Source organism: Macaca mulatta, chromosome 1, assembly GCF_049350105.2.
Source record: "Macaca mulatta isolate MMU2019108-1 chromosome 1, T2T-MMU8v2.0, whole genome shotgun sequence".
Classification (NCBI taxonomy): Eukaryota; Metazoa; Chordata; class Mammalia; order Primates; family Cercopithecidae; genus Macaca; species Macaca mulatta.
The window spans coordinates 35,787,764-35,808,878 of record NC_133406.1 but is presented as its reverse complement, the minus strand read 5'-3'; the positions used below and the strand labels follow the sequence as shown (position 1 = coordinate 35,808,878).

General features: G+C 35.8%; 1 protein-coding gene across 11 annotated transcripts in view; it reads right to left on the bottom strand.

Annotated features, from left to right (window-relative positions):
• The window catches only part of RASAL2 (RAS protein activator like 2), a 367,690-nt gene that overhangs the window by 98,158 nt on the left and 248,417 nt on the right, over window positions 1–21,115 (bottom strand). For 3 of the 11 annotated variants that reach the window (XM_078000731.1, XM_078000735.1, XM_078000737.1), the window contains exon 1: window positions 9,060–9,718. The exons of the other annotated variants lie outside the window; for them this stretch is intronic. The gene's annotated coding sequence lies outside the window, so the exon portion shown is untranslated. Of the gene's footprint in view, window positions 1–9,059; window positions 9,719–21,115 lie in introns of those variants that run through there. 11 annotated transcript variants of the gene reach the window in all.

Genomic DNA, 21,115 nt, shown 5'->3' with positions numbered 1-21,115 from the left:
GGTTAAAAAAATTCCATTTTCTTCTGTATTGCTTTTGAAAATATACACTCTATTTTTTATTCTTTTAGTAGTTGTCCTTAACATTTTAACACGTATACTTAAAGCCTAAAGTTAATCACGATTTCTATCCTTCTCTTGAATAATTCAACAATCTTAAAATACTTCAGTTCCAATTACCCACTTCCTATCTCTGACATATTAATGTTGTCCACTGTTTCAGTTTTACCTTATCAGGACTGTGATTATGAATTCTCAGGATGTTTTCCCCCTCCCACTTCACCTACCAGTCCAGGTTAAGATAAATAAGATTTGTCTATATTTGTCAATGAGATTTTTTTCTAACTTCCACTTTCACTGAAGGTGTAACTCATTCAGAGGCCCAGTCCTATGGGGAAGAATGACATAGGCCTTTCAGTTCTAATTCTTCACTTTGTTAGACCCTTGGCCCATCTCCTATATTATAGCCATTAAAACTTACTCTAAAATTCTAAAATTGGTAAATGCCCCCAGGAGAGTTTACTGTCTAGATTTTGAGGTTGTTTTTTTTTTTTTCCCCTCTCCTTAGGGACTTCCTTTCCTTCCTGAGAGTTCAGCCGTTTAGTTAAAAGTGTTTGTTACATTAATGTGACATTTCTAATTGTCTCTATATTATTTTTGAGGGTACCTAGTCTGGCATGTTACCAGAAATTAGAGTTTCAATTTTTGAATATGTTTCTCCCTTGATGTTAGGTGTAATTTTGGGAATCAGATAATAGTTGCCAATGCCAAATAATTAACTATAGTCAACAGAGTCATTTAGAAACTTAAAATGTTTAGGATTTGTCAAAATTACATTATTCGTTCATAGAACTATTCTATCACATAAATTACTTCACTTAATGAAGTAAAATGAAATCATTTAAATTCCATTTAGAAAAGGCAAAGTGGAAAAAAGTATACACTGAGTATTTTCCTTCTTATTCTAGAATTTGGAAAACGCAATCATTATCCACTGAATAATAATTTCAAATGTTATCAAAGTACCTGAAATGGTTATGAGAGTAGAGAATACTAGTAGAATAAGAGGGGAAAACAGCTGGCTCTGACAGAATAATTTCAATAATTTTGAAAAGGCCTGAGTCTCAAATCTTTGGGTATCTGGATAGCATTCATTCATTCAAAAAGTATCTGTTAAGTACCTATTCGGTGCTATTCTGGAAGATGCCAAAATATTAAGAGAAGATCCTTCTCATCTGGCAGTAGCAGGGAAGTATTTGATGGGCACACAAATAACAACATAAATGGGTACACAAATAGCTAACTCTGCAAGACTGGGTGTGATAAATGGCAGAAGATTAATACAGTAGCTGTTATCTCCCCATCTCCCTACATTCCATTGCTAAATCTCGGCATGCATATTTGGTTCCTGTATGAGTTTTTCCTTTCTCCCTTCAAAAAGTTAATTCTATGCCTTTAATTCCACTCTCACCTCCAAACCCATAAAATATTTTGTTTTCTTAGTCTTTATCCTTGTAGGTTCAAGATCTTGCTCTCTCCTCCACTTAAGAATATGTATGAGTCTCCTCAATTTAGTTTTTAAAAGGGTACATGCTTCTGTCAGTCACAGATTTCTTCAGGCAAAAGGCTTAACCTGTGATTTCCACTCTCTCACCTCCTACTGTCATTCTCAGTATTATAAAATCTGACTTCTCCCTCTTCAACTTTACTCAAATAGCATTAACACTTTCACAGGTTATCAATAGTCTCTTACATTATCAAGCCCAGTGGTTTTTTTTCTGACTTCTCTTTGGCTTTTTTTCTGACTTCTCTTTGGCTTTTGTAGCCACTGACACTACTGACCACATTGTTAACCTTTTCTACCTTAGCACCTGTGATATCGCACCATCCTGGCTTTCCTCCCACATTTACGGTCATTTGCTCTGTGTCTCCTCTTTTTCTCCACCCACCCCCAAATGTTGATATTCTTCAAGTTTCAGCTGCTGCCCTCTCTTTTTTCTTGACAAGCTCTTGATAGATGACCTACAGATGCTCAGAATATTAACTATCTTTCTTCTCTAGATGAACAGCTCCTACCTGTGACTTCATTTCTAATTACCAGACCTGTTTTTTCTGTCTAGATGTGGATTAGTCTTCTAAAACTCAAAATATCTCAACAGAACTCATCTTACTAAAAAATTGGCTCCCTTTCTCAACTTATTTCTGCTAATAGTACCACTATTCTTCCAAGTTCAAAAATTATCTTTGATTCATTTTGTTCCCCATTCCTCTGCACAAACATTCATTTGCACAAGGAGTATTCCAGGTGCTGAAAAGACAGAGGATTAAGCCTTCCTTGTGAAGGCATTCACGGTCTGGTTTTAATACACAAACCAACAATTATAATAACACAGGAATAAAAAAGTAGAGGCACTTATTTCATACTTTTACTATTGCAATAGCTTTCAAACCGATTTAACTGCTTCTAGCCTCTTTCCCTTTAGTGTCACTTTCAGATATCTAAAAAAATATTTTGATCATATCTTCCTCTTGCTCAAGGATCTTTCATTCTTCTTTATGGCTTTCAGGATAAAACTGTCACTTATTAGCCTGTCTCATTAGTTCTACACAGTGAGTTTCCAAATACCCTTCAAATGTTATCTCTTATTCCTTCTTTACATGAATTCTGCATTCTTCTTGAGACAGTTTGCTCATCGGACATGAAATTATTTAATATTCTTCATGACACTGCTTTCATACAGAAAACCCCACCATTTCCATAAAAATCTTTTAGGATTCAGATTAAATCCTATCTCTGTAAGGTAATTTTCAATGTTTTTAAATGTCCTTTCTTCAAACTCCCAAAGCAATTTTTACCTGGATAAATAATTTCACAATTAGGAACTGCCTTATATTCGTTTTCTCCATTGTTGTCTGAATTAACATTTAATTTTTCTCATTTAACTTGTGCATAGTTCATGTTTTCTCCCCAGCCAAACTCTATGCCTCTCACAGAGATACACTTCTCTGTATCCAGCCACAGCATCTAGCAGTGTCTAGAACATTGTATTTGTTTATAAGAAAGTTTTGAAACAAGGGCAGAGTTTTAAAAAGCTGAATTTAGAAAGCTGAGTTTGAACACTGCTGACAGAAGAAACAAGGTACGAAAGGGCAATATTTGTTCCAAGATAGGAAGGAAATCAATTTGGTTGGAAGGGAGGCTTGGAGATTTTCTCCTCTAAAATGAATAGAGAGTCAGGTGTGAAAGGCCAAACTAAGTTTCACACTAAGGTGTTTTAAATTTATCTGACAGGTGATGAAGAAACCATGGAGTGTTTTTGAACAGCTTAATAACAGTGCACAGTTGTATGAAGTTTCATCTAACTAGCAGTGAGCTACGTTATTGGGAAGGCCTGAATATCAGTTAGGTGGTTACTATACAGAAGTAAGTAGTAGATCCTAACCAGCACAAAGTACTTTTCTTGCATCGCTGGTTCTGGAGGGAAATCTGCCTTAAAATTCCTTAGGCAAACAAAGCATAATTTGAAAGGTACCAAAAGACACAGTGTCTCTTGTTTCTACTCATCCTAGATTCACCATAAAGTTGATTTAGTTTTCTTGTTTTTCTCTTGGCATCTTCATTGGGAAAAGCATATTGTCATTAATGGTAATTACATTAGCAAATGACTCAACACAGTTGAGTTAATCCTCGAACTACCACAAGTTACATCTCAGATAGTTTTGATCCTCATTCCTGCGGAGGAGCTCAGTAAAATTCCTGTTTATCCACAGATGGAGGTGTTTGCTGCCTATGGTCAGGAGAGAGCTTCAATCCTAAAAATAAGATTTGCTGACTTTCACAGCTTAGCACTGCCACAGCAGAACATGGGATACATTGCTATCTATTCACTCAGCAACTAAACTTATTATGGTCCTTGAGCAGAATCAGGACTCTCACTTACTTATGTTTTTATCTATAATCTGAAGGTTCCATTAGGTGGATAATTGGGAATTGACTACCCAGAAGTCAACATCATAATTTATGGACATTTGCATTTTTTTCTTCTAAGCAAGTTCTAACATTCTTCGTCTTTATTACCTCCATTTATCCATCTGTGGATAAATAGGAATTTACTAACTCCCCTAATCAGAGGACAGGAACAAGGATGGGTGGGGGCACTACTCATCTTTATTAACCAAATTCATTTCAGGTATAGTGGGATAATGCCCTCCCCACAAAAAAAGGATAGAAATAAATTAATCTTTAGGCTAGATAATTAGAATTCATAAAGGTATGCCAGAGCACAGAAAATATGTTTAATGATAACTCTGCCTTCCTTTCCCATGATGTAGTAGAGTCTAAGTGGTTGGTTTTACTTAGGGGTATCTGTATTTGTTTCTTCACTGATGTTTCTCTATGTGTATGTATGCGTGTGTCAGGGGAGAGGAATGGGAAGCAAGCAGAATGAGATAGACTTCAGAGAAATGAAGGCTTAAGAGGTACACATATTTCTTAAAGTCATCCAAATGCCCAAGATAAATAAGGCCATGGTAGACAAATTAAGTGTCGGATTAATATCTAAATATATGTACCTAGGAAGACTTAATTAGGATGAACCTTTACATCTAAACTGCAAAAAAAAAAAAAAAAGAAGCAGAATGCTAAGATTGACAAAGGAATTGAAAAAGAAACTTACGCTAACTACAAGAAAGATTTTCAAATAATAGTAGAGATATCTTTTGGACTGGCAGAAGACTATCCATAGGTCATACAGAATATTCATGAGGAATAAATTAGAAAATTAGAAGATCAACTGAATTTTGTCCATTTATAATAAAGGCATACTTATATCTAGGAAAATATAAGATAAAATTTATAAGAAAGATAAATTTGAAGGCTATAATTAATCTAACGAAAGTATTCACAAATAGGCTTTTAAATGAGCATCAAGCTCTTCTATCACATTTAAGATATGACTGGATTTACAACCTAACTTTCCTAATAATTTGTTTATTATATCAATAACCCCAAGACAAACAATTGCTTTACTTAGAAATTTATTAGAAAGCATTCATAAACGCAAAGTTAAAGTAATCGGAGGTCCATGTGTCCTATTTTATATAGTCAGTAGAAATCATATATAAACATTACAAATATTTCACACCTTGCATAAAAGCTACTTCTCGATTTGTACATTGGCTTTTCATGCACACAAAGCCTATTCCCACTCTCACATAGCACGCCTCACCATCACTGTATTGAGAGTAAAGTAAAACAATAATATTATTTTGGTTGGCAGAAGTTGTCTAAATACCACGAACAGCTGGCCAGATGACATGGTAAGCCTTGAATGGAGCTAGCACTCTTTGTTAAGGCAAAGCAATCTCTCTCTTCTCATAGCGAGTGTTGGTGGCACTATATCTATAGACAAGCAAAATTTGAAAAGCAAATGACTTAAACATATTCCCTTAATTCCTCTTCTCCTTTTAAAAATGCAAAAGTGAATTTAGAGAATTTGGGGTCCTATTCCCAAAAGTAAGAAAAGTTCAGACAATAAAGGGTTAAAAGAACAAGCAAGCCCTACCGTACCCAGAAATGACAGAAGGCTCTTCTCTTCTTCGGTGCTACTATCCAACCACTCCGCCACATCACCGGGGGAAAGGAGACTCATTCTCCAGCCAGAAAACTTTTCCATACAGAGCACAATTACTGAATGATGAAGTGAGAAAAAAAGGATACAGAGACTAAATTCTTGGGGGTCCAACACTTAAATTGCTGGCTAGGCAATAATGATGAAAGAGAAAATGTGATCCTCCCTCCACTCTGAATTCTGTCTCTGTGACATCAATCTAATACAACGGGGGTGGGGAGGGGGAAAGAAATAGGGTTAAAAGAGGGTGGTATAAGAGAAGAGAAGGGAGATTTGTCCTTCTGTCTCTTGGTGTTATGCTTCAGTCTGAAAGAAAAAGCCAGGATAACACTGAATAATGAAGTGTGTTTAATGACAGGAAAAAGCATACGAAAATAAAGAATAAAGACACTCAAAGAAAAAGAAACAGGTTCCTACACTGGAAGCAGCTTAGATAACCAGACAGCACAATAGCTAATCAGTTAAGTAAAGCATATCAAACAAAAACAAAGACAAAAGAACAAATTCAGCATTTTGTTTTGTTTTGAGGAGAAAGGTTTTCAAATTTCCTTCCAGTTCTCCGCAAGAACTGAAGCCCCCTTCCCCTTCCTGCTTTAGCTATTTCAACAGCCCCCTTTACGAAGATTTCCTGCAAGAAAAGGCAGGTTGATAAATCTGTGAATAGGAAGCTCTCATCCCTCCTTTCTTCTCCTCCTCCCATTCCTCCCCCCACCTCGCATGGCGACTGCACTGATCGACAATAATGGAATCTGTAACTGACTGCCAACAGCAACATTAAGGATATTACAAGTCCACTTCATAAGAATTCGAGCTGGTGGTCGGAACTTGGGGGCAATTCTGGGCTTCTAGTCAATAGCTGTCTTTCTTTGCGAGGAAAGAAAGGAAGTGTGAGTGCGCGCGCGTGTGTGTGTGTGTGTGTGTGTGTGAAGGAAAGAAGGCTGAAATCTGAAAGAAGTAAGAGAAGTAAGCTTGTTGGGCTGAAGGTACAGAGATCAACATAGAGAATGACTGTTCTGCAACATCACTGTGAAGGAATCAGATTCAGATGAATTTTTTACATCATTTACATTACATATTTTCATGGTTTGACTTAAGATTATTTCACAGGTTTATATCTTATTACTAGGCAGAGAAAAATCAAGCAGAAGAGGTATGTTCACAGATCCATAAATCATTAATATCCTTGTTCTCTGGAGATTAATTAGGCTTGTTACTAAGAGAAAACAATATTCTTAATAAAAGATAGAGCTTTTTTCCCCCTGTATTAGCAAAACATTAGCTCTTTTCCTAAGAATCCGATCTTTGCTTCTATTCTAGTAGTCTGCTTTCAGTGAGAGATTCTAATTGATTAAGAGTTACTACCTCCTTAACATATCCTGAATCTATACCCTTTTCTCCATGTTTACTTCAGTCTTATTTATTTTTAATCTAGACTCTAGTTCATTCTGACTGTAAGTTACCTGAGGACATGGACCTGGACCTAGTTTTATATGAATCTTTGTAATCCTAGTGGCTAGAGCAGTGCTTGGCACTTAGATGGCGCTCATCAAATACTAACTGAAGTTTTAGATGGCAGCTCTAGAAGTTTTACCAGGTTCAACACTGGCAGGAGATGCCAGGCTGAATATTTTAGGACCTCATTTAAAAAGTAATCATTTTGACAATTACTTAAAAGTAGTTACAGTGACAGTACCACACGATTGAGAAAATAAAAACTGTCGAAAAAGGTATTATGAATTCATATGTTTAAATGAGTTTCTATTACTCAAAATAACTATAAAAAATTGAAAAGTAGTATAAAAATAGGTGTAAAAGACATTTTATTAAAATCCACAGGCTATGCATGCTTAATATCAAAGCATGAATTGCTAATTCCTTTGTAATAACTTCATGATGTACCAGTATCTCTGGAGCTCTGGGATTGGAAATCAGTAGCCTAAAGGATTACATTCAAACTTCCTGGTGTGACGGGGCTTCTGCTTTTTTCTTGTCAGGGACCCCCAGACTCCTCTCGACTCAGTCATTCTGTATTATTTACCTCACGTGTTTCACGTGTTCCACTGAAAGTGGCAGGAAAAAAAGTCATGTGTGTTTTGTTCATTTGTCTAGAACAATTAGACAACGGTTTTGTTTTGTTCAACTGCCTAAAACATTCTCTGACACACAGTAGAAGCTCAAAGATTTTTGCTGAATGACTTTGGTACCTCTTGTGTGGTATCACTCTACCATACACATCTGACAATACTGAACTGTTCCCTTGAGACTCAGCTCAAACGTCACCTCTCCAGGTCTTCCCTGACATCTTAAAGTAGAATTAATGGCTCTCACGTCCGTACTTTCATTGTTACTACTATTATTTTATTAAAATTACTTGTTTACATGATGTTTTTCTCAACAATATCTCATACCTTTAGAAGACAAAATTTCTGTTCTACTAAGTTTTTAAAAAATTGTAATGCCTAGCATATAGTAGATTTACAACTGTTTACTAAATTATTATTGAAAGTGAGATTATAATTCCATGTATTGCAGATATCTTAATACTGAAGAATCACACATATTCCTGATTTAAGGATTCATACCATTGGTCTTCACATTTAACAACCAAAATAACTTTGTTAAGAAAAAATTAAATCTCTTATTTATTTTAACAAAGAAAACACTGTATAGTTAGAAAGGTCATCAAAACAATCCAGCCCTATGAATTTGCCTTCTGTATACTGACAGTTAGAAAATGAGGCACCTAGGCCAGGCGCTGTGGCTCACGCCTGTAATCCCAGCATTTTGGGAGGCTGAGGCAGGCAGATCACTTGAGGTCAGGAGTTCAAGGTGAGCCTGGCCAACATGGTGAAACCCTGTTTCTACTAAAACTACAAAAAAACTAGCCAGGCATGGTGGCGCACGCCTGTAATCCCAGCTACTTGGGAGACTGAGGCAGGAGAATTGCTTGAACCCAGCAGGCAGAGGTTGCAGTGAGCCGAGATCGCGCCACTGCACCCCAGCCTGGGTGACACAGCGAGACTCCATCTCAAAAAAAAGAAAATGAGGCACCCAAGAAAAAGTTCTAGATTGAAATTTTGTCATAATATATAAGGCATTACACTGTTTTCCTCTTTTTATAATCAGAACATAGCATGAATTAGTCCTTCCTTAAAAATAAAATATTGAAACTTACCTGAAAATGTAAAACTCTATAGTGGGCTGTACATTTTGCTAAAATGTGAGTCAAGGGCATCAAAATACTGTAAATAGGGCTGTTAGAAATAATGCTTGAAGGTTAGGCATGGTGGTTCATGCCTATAATCCCAGCATTTTGGGAGGCTGAAGAACCCAGGAGTTTGATAACACCATGGGCAACATAGTGAGACCCCACTTCTACGAAAAATACAAAAATTAGCGGATGTGGTGACACATGCCTGTAGTCTCACTTACTTGGGAGGCTGAGGCAGGAGGATCGCTTGAGCCCAGGAGTTTGAGGCTGCAGTGAGGTATGACTGTGCTACTGTGCTGCAGCCTAGGTGATGGAGTGAGACCCTGTTTCTAAGGGGGTTAAAAAAAAAGAAAAGAAAAGAAAAAAAGAATGCTTGACTATAATTTTCTACATAAAAAACAAAATCCCATACATTTTGGCAGTTTATCATGGTGTCTTATGTGTAGTAAGTACTTACTATTTAACTTTATTCATTACTTACTTAAAAATATAGAAAGTGTCTGGAGAATGACTGGTGACTTACAGTTCCTATTTGAGGGCACATGCATTTCCTGTGTGTACACACATGTCTGTATATATGTATATACACATGTGCATGTGCTACTTACTGGGTTGTCATTTACTGTTTACTAGGCACTTCACTAAGTGCTTTATACACATTATCTCAGTTAAAATTCTTAAGCAACCATGTGAGAGAAGTATTCTATTCATTTTCAGATGAGAAACCGAAAATCATAGAACTTAACTTGTCCAACAGAACACAGCCAGTCCAGGAAATGAAATGTAAACTTCTGAAGGTTTGGTCATGATTCTCTACTGTATTCCACATTCCATATTCCACAAAGACCAGTTTAGGCAGGGGTCAACAAATGCACTTTTTCTGTGGAGGGCCAGATAGTAAATATTTTAAATTTTGTGGGTCATATAATCTGTTGCAACTACTTTAACTCTGCTATTACAGCACAAAAGCAACCATAGAAAATACACAGACTAATGGGCATGGCTGTATTCCAATACAAATTTATTTACAAAAATAGGCATGGGCCATACCTACATGATCCCTGATTTATGTCAGCACTGCCCGTTCAGGCAACATATTTTCAGTACTTAATGTATGTCTGGATATCTACCAAGTCCTTATCATTGAAAAGTAAAATAACTATGATCTGCCTGGGTCAAATAAAGTTTTATTTTCATTTTAATAACTGAATGATTGTCTTTATTATTTTGCTTTCAAGACACAAATTATTGCTTTCCTTCTACTCCTTTAGTTTCATGGTCCCATGAGATACTTAATTTTTATTTTAATAAAGGGCATAAAATACGTAGCCCTTTCTTCAATTACTTAGTATTCCTGATTTTTGTTATAGCTGCCTGTACTTACACTTTCAGATTCATTCATTCAACAACATCAGTGCCAATATGTGCCAAGCATTATTTTAGGCCCTAACATACAGTTGTGAACAAAAGCAACAAAACCTCTGTCTTCATGGAGCTTATATTTTATGGGGAAGAGAAATAGCAAGATAAAAAAGTAAAATATATATTGTGTTACATGGTAAATAATGCCAAGGAGAAGGGTAAAGCAAATAGGTAATTTGGGGAGGTTTACAATTTCAGAGAGGGTAGCCAGGGAAAGCCTTGCTGAGAGGTTGACATTTGACGAAACAGTTAAAGGTCGTGAGTTTTAGGAAGAAGGAACTACCAATAAAAAGGCTAGAGGCAAGAACAGCCGGGAGGCAGTGCAGCTAGACCGGAATGAGGAGGGAAAAAGTAAAAGGAGATCAGACTGTGGAGTAATAGGAAGCCAGATCACGTAATGTTAGGGGTCTTTGGCTTACCTTTAATTACACAGGAAGACTCTGAGGCAAGAGTGATGGGCAAGGTTTTACTTTTTAAAAATAAGAGCTATATTGAAATATAATTCACATACTATAAAATTCCTCCTTTTTAAGTGATTTTTAATACATCCACATTTATGTAGCCATTACTACTATTTAATCACAGAACATTTTCATGGCCCGTAAAAGAAACTCTGTGTCCATTAGCAGTCACTCTGTATACTCCCCAGCCCCTAAGCCCCTAACAAATACTCATCTAACTTTTGACACTATGCATTTGCCTATTCTGGACATTTTATACAACTGAAATCATATAATATGTGGTCTTTTATGCCTGGTTTCTTTTACTTAGGTTCATCCATGTTTTAGTGAGTACTTCATTCCTTTTTATGGCCGAAAATATTCCACTAATGGACATTTGGGTTGTTTCTACCTTTTAATATTATGAAGAATGCTGTCATGAACAATTTGTGTACAAGTTTTTGTGTGGAAGCCTTATATTTCAAAAGGATGTCCAAATAAGATGTTTTCTATAATCTGTTTTTTTTTTTTTTTGTCGGGGTGGGGGAGGTACCAAGTAATTTTAAAATGTGATAGCGGATCAGTGTTATCTTCTAATTTTACAATCACCATATTTTCTTCCTAACTCCTCTGGGATTTCCATCCTTCTTGAAGAAACCAAAACCATTAACTCAGTCTCTTTCCTCCTGCTTTAGTATTCTTGCACATAGGAAAATATTAATGCTAGATATTCAAGAATGAACAAAGGCAAGTAATACGTGATCTTTTCCTAAACTGGTAACTAAAGTTGAAGATTTTTTAGTAACTTTATATAAATAGTATAAGAAACTCCTGAATATCTTTTTTCCAGATTTACCAATGGTTTACATTTTGCCAACTTTGCTGAATCACTCTGTGTATATTTTTATTATATATATGCATTTTTCCTGACTCATTTGAGGAAGCTGGAGACATTATTCCCTTTACCAGCAACTGTTTCAGTGTGCATTTTCTAAAACAAAGGACATTCTCTTACAAAACCAAGAACAAAAATTATAATCGAGAAATTTAACTCTGATGTTGGTTGACATTTTAAGGATAAAATTAGGTATGCTACTCCATGCATAATCTACTATACAAATTATATTTCAGTATCATAAAAAGACATTTATTTGAACAACAAAGTGTCTTCAAGCAATGGTGACTGAGAAATCATGGGTACTGACTGCAAGTATAATTCAAAGTAATAATCTATATCATATTAAAATAATGTCTCAAATATTTGGAGGATTACTACTGAACTTATGGACATTCAATACACTATTGTGATAAAGGATTGGAAGCAAGAATAACTAGTTTTCTAAAAGGCAACTAGGCCGGGCACGGTGACTCATGCCTGTAATCCCAGCACTGTGGGAGGCTGAGGTGGGTGGATCACCTGAGGTCAGGAGATCGAGACTAGCCTGGCCAACATGGTGAAACCCCATCTCTACTAAAAATACAAAAAATTACCTGGGCATAGCGGTGCGTGCCTGTAGTCCCAGCTACTAGGGAGGCTGAGGCAGGAGAATCACTTGATCCCGGGAGACAGAGGTTGCAGTGAGCTGAGATCGTGCCACTGCACTCCAGCCTGGGTGACAGTGAGACTCCATCAACATAACATAACATAACATAACATAACATAACATAACATAACATAACAGGCAACTAGAGGATAGATACAATGATTGCATCCCTATCTTGATACTCCTTTGTACACATACAATATTTTTCCTCAAAGAAGCTTAAATATCAAACTATAACTTTCCTTGTATTTTAGTGAGGAGATACAGTATTGTATGATCATATAAGGTATTATATGATTAGAGCCGATGAAACTAATGAAGCTAAGATGAATTTTCATTTATCTAGATTTAGGAAGCAATACTTAGACATGCAGAGCCACAGTGTAACAAGGATGTTAGTATCAGAAGAAGTATTCCCATCATATGAATATTTAATATATACATAGAAGGTGCTTTGATTTCAGTGAAAAAGGGCATCAAGATGTAAAGTAATAAAAAAAAAAGCAAGGTAGTCAACAGTATTATAAAACATGTACTCAATAGAAATGTTCCATTCAAAGCTAAAGGCAGACTCTGAAGATGTTAATGACTATCTAAAATTAAAGATAATCAGATTCTTTAAATACTAAAGCTATTCTTCTAAGAAAAAAATGTAAATAAAGTGACAGCTGTTGTTAATGAACAGATAACTCCTTCTCAAGAAGACCCAGAAAGTAGCTAATGCAGAATTATTCTTGAAATATTTTTTCTCTAATATAAAGTTAAATTTTACATTTTACTCATAGTATATACAATTCTTGAAGCCTATCACTTTTAGCACCTAACAAAATACCAAGCAAATAGTAGCTAGCTAATATTTATTGAGTAGATGCGTAGATGGATATATAAACCCAATATATCTATGATTAGCACCGCTCTATAAGTAATTAGGGTAACATCTCCTGCAGTTTGTCTCTAGGCCTAGCAATAATTTGAATATTTGTATCAACAATAATAATAGATCAAATGTATTCTGCATTTACAATGTACTAGGTAGTACGTGAGGGGCTATTAACCTCTCATTTACTCCTCATAGCAACCCTATAAAGTTGTAGTAACATTTTTCCCATTTTATAAGTAAGTAAACTAAGGTTTAGAGAAAACAAAGGTTTAGAGAAGTGACGAAGTCATACAGCCAGTATTGGAGGTTGGGTGAAGACTTAGATATTCTTATTTCAGAGCCGACACTCAGAACCACATTCCATATTGGAGTTTCTTCTATAACATTTTTAGATATTTTGGGTGAGGTATGAAGGGTGAAGGTGAACAGTTATTTAATGAGAAGTAAAACTCTTCCTTGATCAGTGATCTGAGACACTACAACAGAGTTAAGTAAATTGTGTAGGAATCCAGAGTCAGTGGCAAAATAAAAAGGCCAGACCCCATAGTTTCTAATGTGAAGAAATGGAAAAATTAAGTTGAATTTTATAGCATATAGATGTTTGTTTTACTCCTTGCCACCAATAAATAATGTTTATAGTCTGTTTTTCACAAGTATCTCTTAACAAAAGGATTTCACTGAACATTAGTCAATGCTGGGCACATAGTAAGTGCTTAATATTTGTTAAATAAGCAAAATTTTTGCATACCTGATCAGGGTATTTGACACGGTTATTTGCTCCTATGAGCGTTTAATGAGGCTGTTTAATGCTTTGTCTAATTTTACATTGAAAACTATGTTAATTTAAATCTACCTTTGGATGTGTGGAACAGGATAAAAGTTAACAGCCTTTTGCACAGCAAACGAAACAATCAACAAAATGAAAAGGAAGCCTACAGATTAGGAGAAAATATTTGCAAACCATATATCTGATAAGGGGTTAATATCAAAAATATATAACAATGCAATGCCAAACAATTGAATAACCTAATTAAAAAATGGGCAAAGAACCTGAATAAACATTTCTCAAAAGACATAAAAATGGCCAACAGGTATATGAAAAGATGCTCAACATCGTTAATCACCAGGGAAATGAAAATCAAAACCACGATGAGATATCACTTCACACCTTTTAGGATGGCTATTATCAAAGAGACAAGAGATAACAAGTGTTAGTAAGAGTGCAAGGAAAAGGGGACTCTTGTACACTGCTGGTGGAAATGCAGATTTGTGTAGCCAGTGTGGAAAACAGTATGGAGGTTTCTTAAGGAATTAAAAATAGAACTAGCAATATGACCCTGCAATCCCCCCTCTTCTGAGTATCTACTCAAAGGAAATGAAATCACAATCTTATAAAAATATCTGCATTCCCATATTTATTGCACCACTATTCACAACACAAGTTATGGAAGCAACTGAAATGCCTGTTGATGAATAAAGAAACTATGATGTGGGTGGGTGTGTACGTAATGAAATATTATTCATCCTTGAAAAAGAGAGAGATCCTGCCATTTGCAAAAACTTGAATGAACCTAGAGGACATTATGCTAAGTGAAATACGCCAGACACACTGCATGATCTCACTTATATGTGGAATTAAAAAAAAACAAAAACAAACGTAACAACGAACATACAGCAACAAAGAGCAGAATAGTGGTTACCTGAAGCAGAGAAAATGGGAAGAATTAGGTCAAAGGGTATAAAGTTGCAGCTATGTAGGCTAAATCTAGAGATCTAGTGTACAACATGAGGACTATGGTTAATAATATTTTATACTGGAAATTTCCAAGGGAGTAGATTTTAGATACTCTTACTACAAAGGAAAAGAGAGGGGAAGAGAGGGAGGGAGGGTGGGAGGGAGGGGGGAAGAGAGGGAGGGAGAGAAGGAGGGAGGGAGGGAGGGAAAGAGGGAAGGAGGGAGGGAGGAAGGCATATGAGATAACAGATATGTTAATTTGCTGGACTGTAGTAATCATTTCACTATGTATATCAAAACATCATGTTATAGACCTTAAGTCATATACAGTAATCCCTCTGTATCCATGGAGGATTGGTTCCAGGACCTCCTACAGATACCAATATCCATGGATGCTTAAATCCCTGATAAAAGAGGGCATAGTATTTGTACATAACCTATGCACAACCTTCCATATACTTTAAATCATCTCTAGATTACTTGTAATACCTAATACAATGTAAATCCTATGTAAATTGTTACTATACTGTATTATTTAGGGCAGGGATCCCCAACCCCCAGGCCACGGACTGGTACTGGTTTATGGCCTGGTAGGAAGTAGGTCACATAGCAGGAGGTGAGTGGCAGGTGAACAAGCATTACCGCTGGAGCTCCACCTCCTGTTAGATCAGTGGTGGCATCAGATTCTCATAGGAGCACATACCCTATTGTAAACTGCACATGTGAGGGATCTAGGGTTCGTGTTCCTTATGAGAATCTAATGCCTGATGATCTGTCACTGTTTCCCATCACCCCCAGATGGGACCATCTAGTTGCAGGGAAACGAGCTCAGGCTCCCACAGATTCTACATTACGGTGAGTTGTACAATTATTTCATTATATATTACAATGTAATAATAATAGAAATAAAATGCACAATAAGTATAATGTGCTTGAATTACACTAAAACCAACCCCCACACCCCACTCCCTCCTGTCCATGGAAAAAATATCTTCCGTGAAACCAGGCCCTGGTGGCAAAAAGGTTGGGGACCACTGGTTTAAGGAATAGTGATGAGAACAAAAGTCTGTACATGTTCAGTACAGATGCATTTTTTTTTGGAAATTTTTGATACATGGTTGGTTGAATCCACACATGCAGAACCCAGGGATATGAAGGGCCAACTGTTCAATTAAAAAAAGCTAATGGGTACTAATGGCTATGGAAAATGTATACATTATTACAGAAATGTTTTGGCAAATCAAAAAAAAGTCAAGGGTTTTCATACCTTTCTTTTTTTACATTAAAAGCTGCAACTATCAAAAATGTTCAATACATTTATCACCTGGATTGTTGTAACACTATATCTGATGTATCCAGAAAACACCTCTGACTGAAAAACAAACACCACAATCAACTCATTAATTTCCTTCTGGTTAGTATTTGAATCTGTTGTAAATTGGGCTGTAGTTGGATAAAACAGTTGCACCAACAGATATGTAAAACATGCCCCATTTGATCTTGAATGAGTTTAAATGGCAGAACTATTTTACAGAACTACATTATTATCTACTTCAGAAATTCATTAACATTACAATAAAATACATTACATTTGTGGAATATAGAGACAAATTTGAAAAAGATTTGTTCTCAAGAAGCTCATGGTCTGTACTTCTTAAATATTATATCAATAGAAAATTTAACTTCGTATCTCTAGTATATTTATTCATAAATGATATACATGGGCTCCAAATCTATAAAGCAAATATTAGTGAAGTATACTTTTCCTTATTTCAGATAAAAACCAAAAGGATAAAAGTTTCATTATTTTCTTCCCACCCATACCTACAAACCAATGAACACCAAACATTGCCAGCAACCCACTGAAAGCAAGGTGAAAAGGTATGCAACAGATTCGTTCTCACAGCCCTCTGAAGGAAACAACCCCGTTGACACCTTCTAATCTCCAGAACCATGAAACGATACATTTCTGTTGTCTAAGCCACCCAGTCAGTGGTTCTTTGTTATCGCAGCCCTGGTAAAATAAAACCCTGAACAAGGTACTACAGTGGAGCAGCCTGTAACCTTGGGCTGATTGGAAGAACAAGAATGCAAAGGAAAGATATAGTTGATTACTATGAGCTAAGTAGACACCAAAAAAGAGAACCAGGTCTATATCATGGATGCTGGATCTCCAACACCAAAGAACTATACAGTGGGGATGCTCCCTATGGGTCCCTCTGAAGAGTTTGCACCCTTCTACCTATAAGAGAACCAGCATTGGAACACACACAGAAGGCATTCAAATTCATGGCCAATGTTAGCTAGAAAAGCAGCAATAACCAACAGAGGCTTGTAATTTCATGTCTGGGTAAGTAAAAACTGTGGCATCAGACCAGAACGCCTTTTCTCCAATCCTGTCTCCCTACTCCAATGCCAGAAAGGTTAGAAGTTGAAGAGGGTAGAGCAGGGGTGGTGGAGTGAAAGAACTGGCTGGATATCTCCTACTCCATGGTGGGGGTGGGGGGTGGAGTTAAATAGGATATGAGACAAAATTTTAATCAAATAGATTAAATTAACTTTAATTATTGAAAGTAAAGTAAAAAACTATTGGCTCCCCATCATAGAGATCAGCTTTCTAGTAGTGATAGCACAATTGTGGGCAAGAACTGGGGAAAATAAAACCCCCACTCTTCACCCCTTATACCCAGAGGCAGACTCATGTGTTGTGGGACCTGAAGCTTATATAATTTGTGAGTCCATATTTTAAAAAAAACCACAAAATTGCAAACACGAATCTTTTTTTTCTTCTATCATTGATTAAGGTCTCATATGCTAAAAAGATCTTAAGGTTTGTGGTCAACAGAGGCTGCCGTAAGAGAGAGGAGAAACTAATTCAACAACAGTAACATCAAAGGTTTATCAAAGATCTACAGTCATTTATAATAAAATCAGAGTTCACCATCATCATCTGATTACGGCATAGAATAAATGGTAGTAAGTTGCTGCCTTGCTTTCCTTAATTGCATCGTCATTTTTCAGCAGTCGTGTAATTAGTCGGCATGAAGAGAGACTCCAAGTTTTTCTGCACACAGTTAATAAATAACAAAAATTTAAATATCTTAGGAAATTCCAAAATGATGTTTTGTAAAATGAAAGTAGATAAGCCGAGTAAAAGGATAAGCGCGAGGTCAGTGTGCTGGATGACAAAACGCAAAAAATTCTAAGGCTTTGAGAATACTGCAAAGAACAAATTTGTATTTTCGATGACCTGCTATATTTAAGTTTCCTGGCTTTACTTTTGTGACTTGGGAGAAATGAACAAATATTTTAATACAATATCATTATGACACTGTATTAAGAGATTAAAACGTAAAAACAAAATGATTATATCAACACATGCTGAAAAGGCAACTGACAACATCCTGTACCGTTTCTATTAAGAAATCTCAGAACACAGGAAGATTTTGTAAAGTATACAAAATTACAGCTAGATAAGAGGAGTTAAGTTCTAGTACTCTGTACCACTGTAGGATGACTGTAGTTAACAATAATATAATGTATAGTTCCAAATAGCTAGAAGGAGGATACTGAATGTTCCTAAGAGGAAGAAATAATAAACGTTTGAGATGATGGATATGTTAATTACCCTGATCTGATCACTACACATCTTATGTATCAAAACATCACTATGCACCCTGTAAATATGTATAATTATTACATGTCAATTTAAGAAATAAAATTAAAATTAAAAAAAGAAATCTTAGAATACAGGCATATGTGGCATACTGAACTGTATATAAGATGGTAGTCACATAAGATTATAAAATCATATTTTTACTGTACCTTTTCTGTGTTTCCATTCACAAATACTTATCATTGTGTTATACCTGCCTACTGTATTCAGTATAGTAACATATAGTACAGGTTTGCAGCCTAGGAGCAATAGGGGTTAGAACCCAAAGAGGGTAGGGCAGGAGTGGAAGGACTGGCTGAATATCTGCCACCCCACCCAGGGTGGTGGGGATGGAGGTATATTATTATTGCCTTGACTATACCAAACTTTCTTAGCTTAAAGAAGAATACAGACCAGAAATCAATAGCAATATTATAGATAGATATAAAACATTAAAAACATTTTTGTTAAAGTTAGGAATAACATAAAGATATCCAACTCACCACTATTTTTCAACAGGATGTGGGTTCACCAGGGTTATATGTTACTGGTAGGAGGTCCTAGCCAAGGTGGTAAGACAAGATAAGGAGTAAGAGACATAGGTATTGAAAGAAGGAAACAAATGATAATTATTTGCAGAAAATAAGGTGTATCCCTAAGTGGGGATGGCAGAGGGAGACAAGACAAACAACTGAAAAACAATTAATAAAAGGATTTATTAAGATGGTTAGAATAAATATAAATATACAGAAATTAAGAGTTTTCCTGTATACCAGTAGTTATCAATTAGGAAAAATTAATGGGAAAAATGATCCCATCCAAAAAGCAGTAAGAACTACAAACTAGGGACAAGCTTTATTAGAAAAATTAAGATATTTGCAGGAAACCATGAAACTATAGATAACAGGGTGCTGTTAGATCACTGAGGGAAAAGAAGGATTGTTCAATAAACATAGCAGGAAAGAGTCATCAATATGAAAAAAGTGTATAAACCAGCTCCTGGGATTACAGAGTTAAGTGTCAAGAAAAAAATTTTAAAATTAACAAAAAATATCTGGAGACACTGGAGATACGAAATGATTTTTTAAACAAGAAACAAGGCCAGGTGTGGTGCCTCACACCTGCAATCCCAGCACTTTGGGAGGCTAAGAAAGGCGGATCACTTGAGGTCTGGAGTTCAAGACCAGCCTGGCCAACATGGCAAAACCCAGTCTCTACTAAAAATATGAAAATTAGCCAGGCATGGTGGCATGTGCCTGTAATTCCAGCTACTCAGGAGGCTGAGGCACAAGAATTGCTGGAACCCGGGAGAAGGTTGCAGTGAGCCAAGAAGGCGCTACTATTCTCCAGCCTCAGTGACAGAGTGAGACTCTGTCTCTTAAAAAAAAAAAGAAAAAGAAAAATAAACAAAAGGAAACAAACAAGAAGTATTGACTATAAAAGACTGGAGACGTTGGCCATTATATTAAAATTATAAACTTTTGTCCATCTGTAGACCTTAAATAAAGAAAGTAAAAAGACCAGTCAGAAATTGAGAAATGATATTCACAAGACCCACAATTTTTCACAGGATTACTATCAAGAACATAGAAAGAACTTCTATCTCTTAATAGGTTAAGCATGACCAACTCAACAGAAAAGTAGGCAAGAGATATAAAGAAGAGGTTCACAAAAGCATAACATATATAGCCATAGACTTATGAAAAATGTTCGGTACTACTGGTAGTCAGGATATGAAAAATCAACCATCTTATCTTCATCCCATGAGAAACACTAAAAATTCTGACAATACCAAGTATTAATATTGGGCAGAATGTAGACGACTCAAGATTTCATATATACTGCTGGTGGGAAACAGTCTGGCATTGCTGAAGTTGAACATTTATATACCCTAAGCCCAGAGATTCTACTCCTATGTATATACCAAAGAGGAACTTATAAAGGAGAAAAGAAGACATTTGCAAGGATGTTCGTAGCAGCACTGACACCAAGAGCAAAACTCTTAACAAAGGAAATACAATATACTTCAATAAGAGACTGAACCTGAATACCAACCCTAACCCCAACTCTTAATCTAAATTTGTTGTTACAGTTAAACAATGTAAAAATTATACAGTAGTCAAATAGATAAACTATAGCAAAAAATGGAGAGATGAGTAATATAATATTTAAATGGAAAAAGTTCAAAAGAATATATAAAATACGCTCTTTATATAAAGTTAAAAATGACTAGAATTTTAAAATGTTTATGAAAGTAAATTCTCTCCCAAATAATCTATACATTCATTGTAATTCCAACTGAAATCCCAACACACATTTTTTGTTTTTGGCTAGGAGTATAGAGGGACTTGATACTACCATTTATTTGGAAAAGGAAATACATGAATAAAAGGCCAAATACCTTTTGAAAGGAAGAACTAATTAGAATTTCCTATATCAGTAAGAGAAAAACATTATAATCATTAAAACACTGTGACACTGACATAGAAATAGATCAGCTTAATAGAAAAAGACATATGAACACTTAGCTGATCATAAAGGGTACCTTTTACATCACTGTGCAAAGAACTGACCATTCAAAAAAAAAAAAAAAAAAAAAGG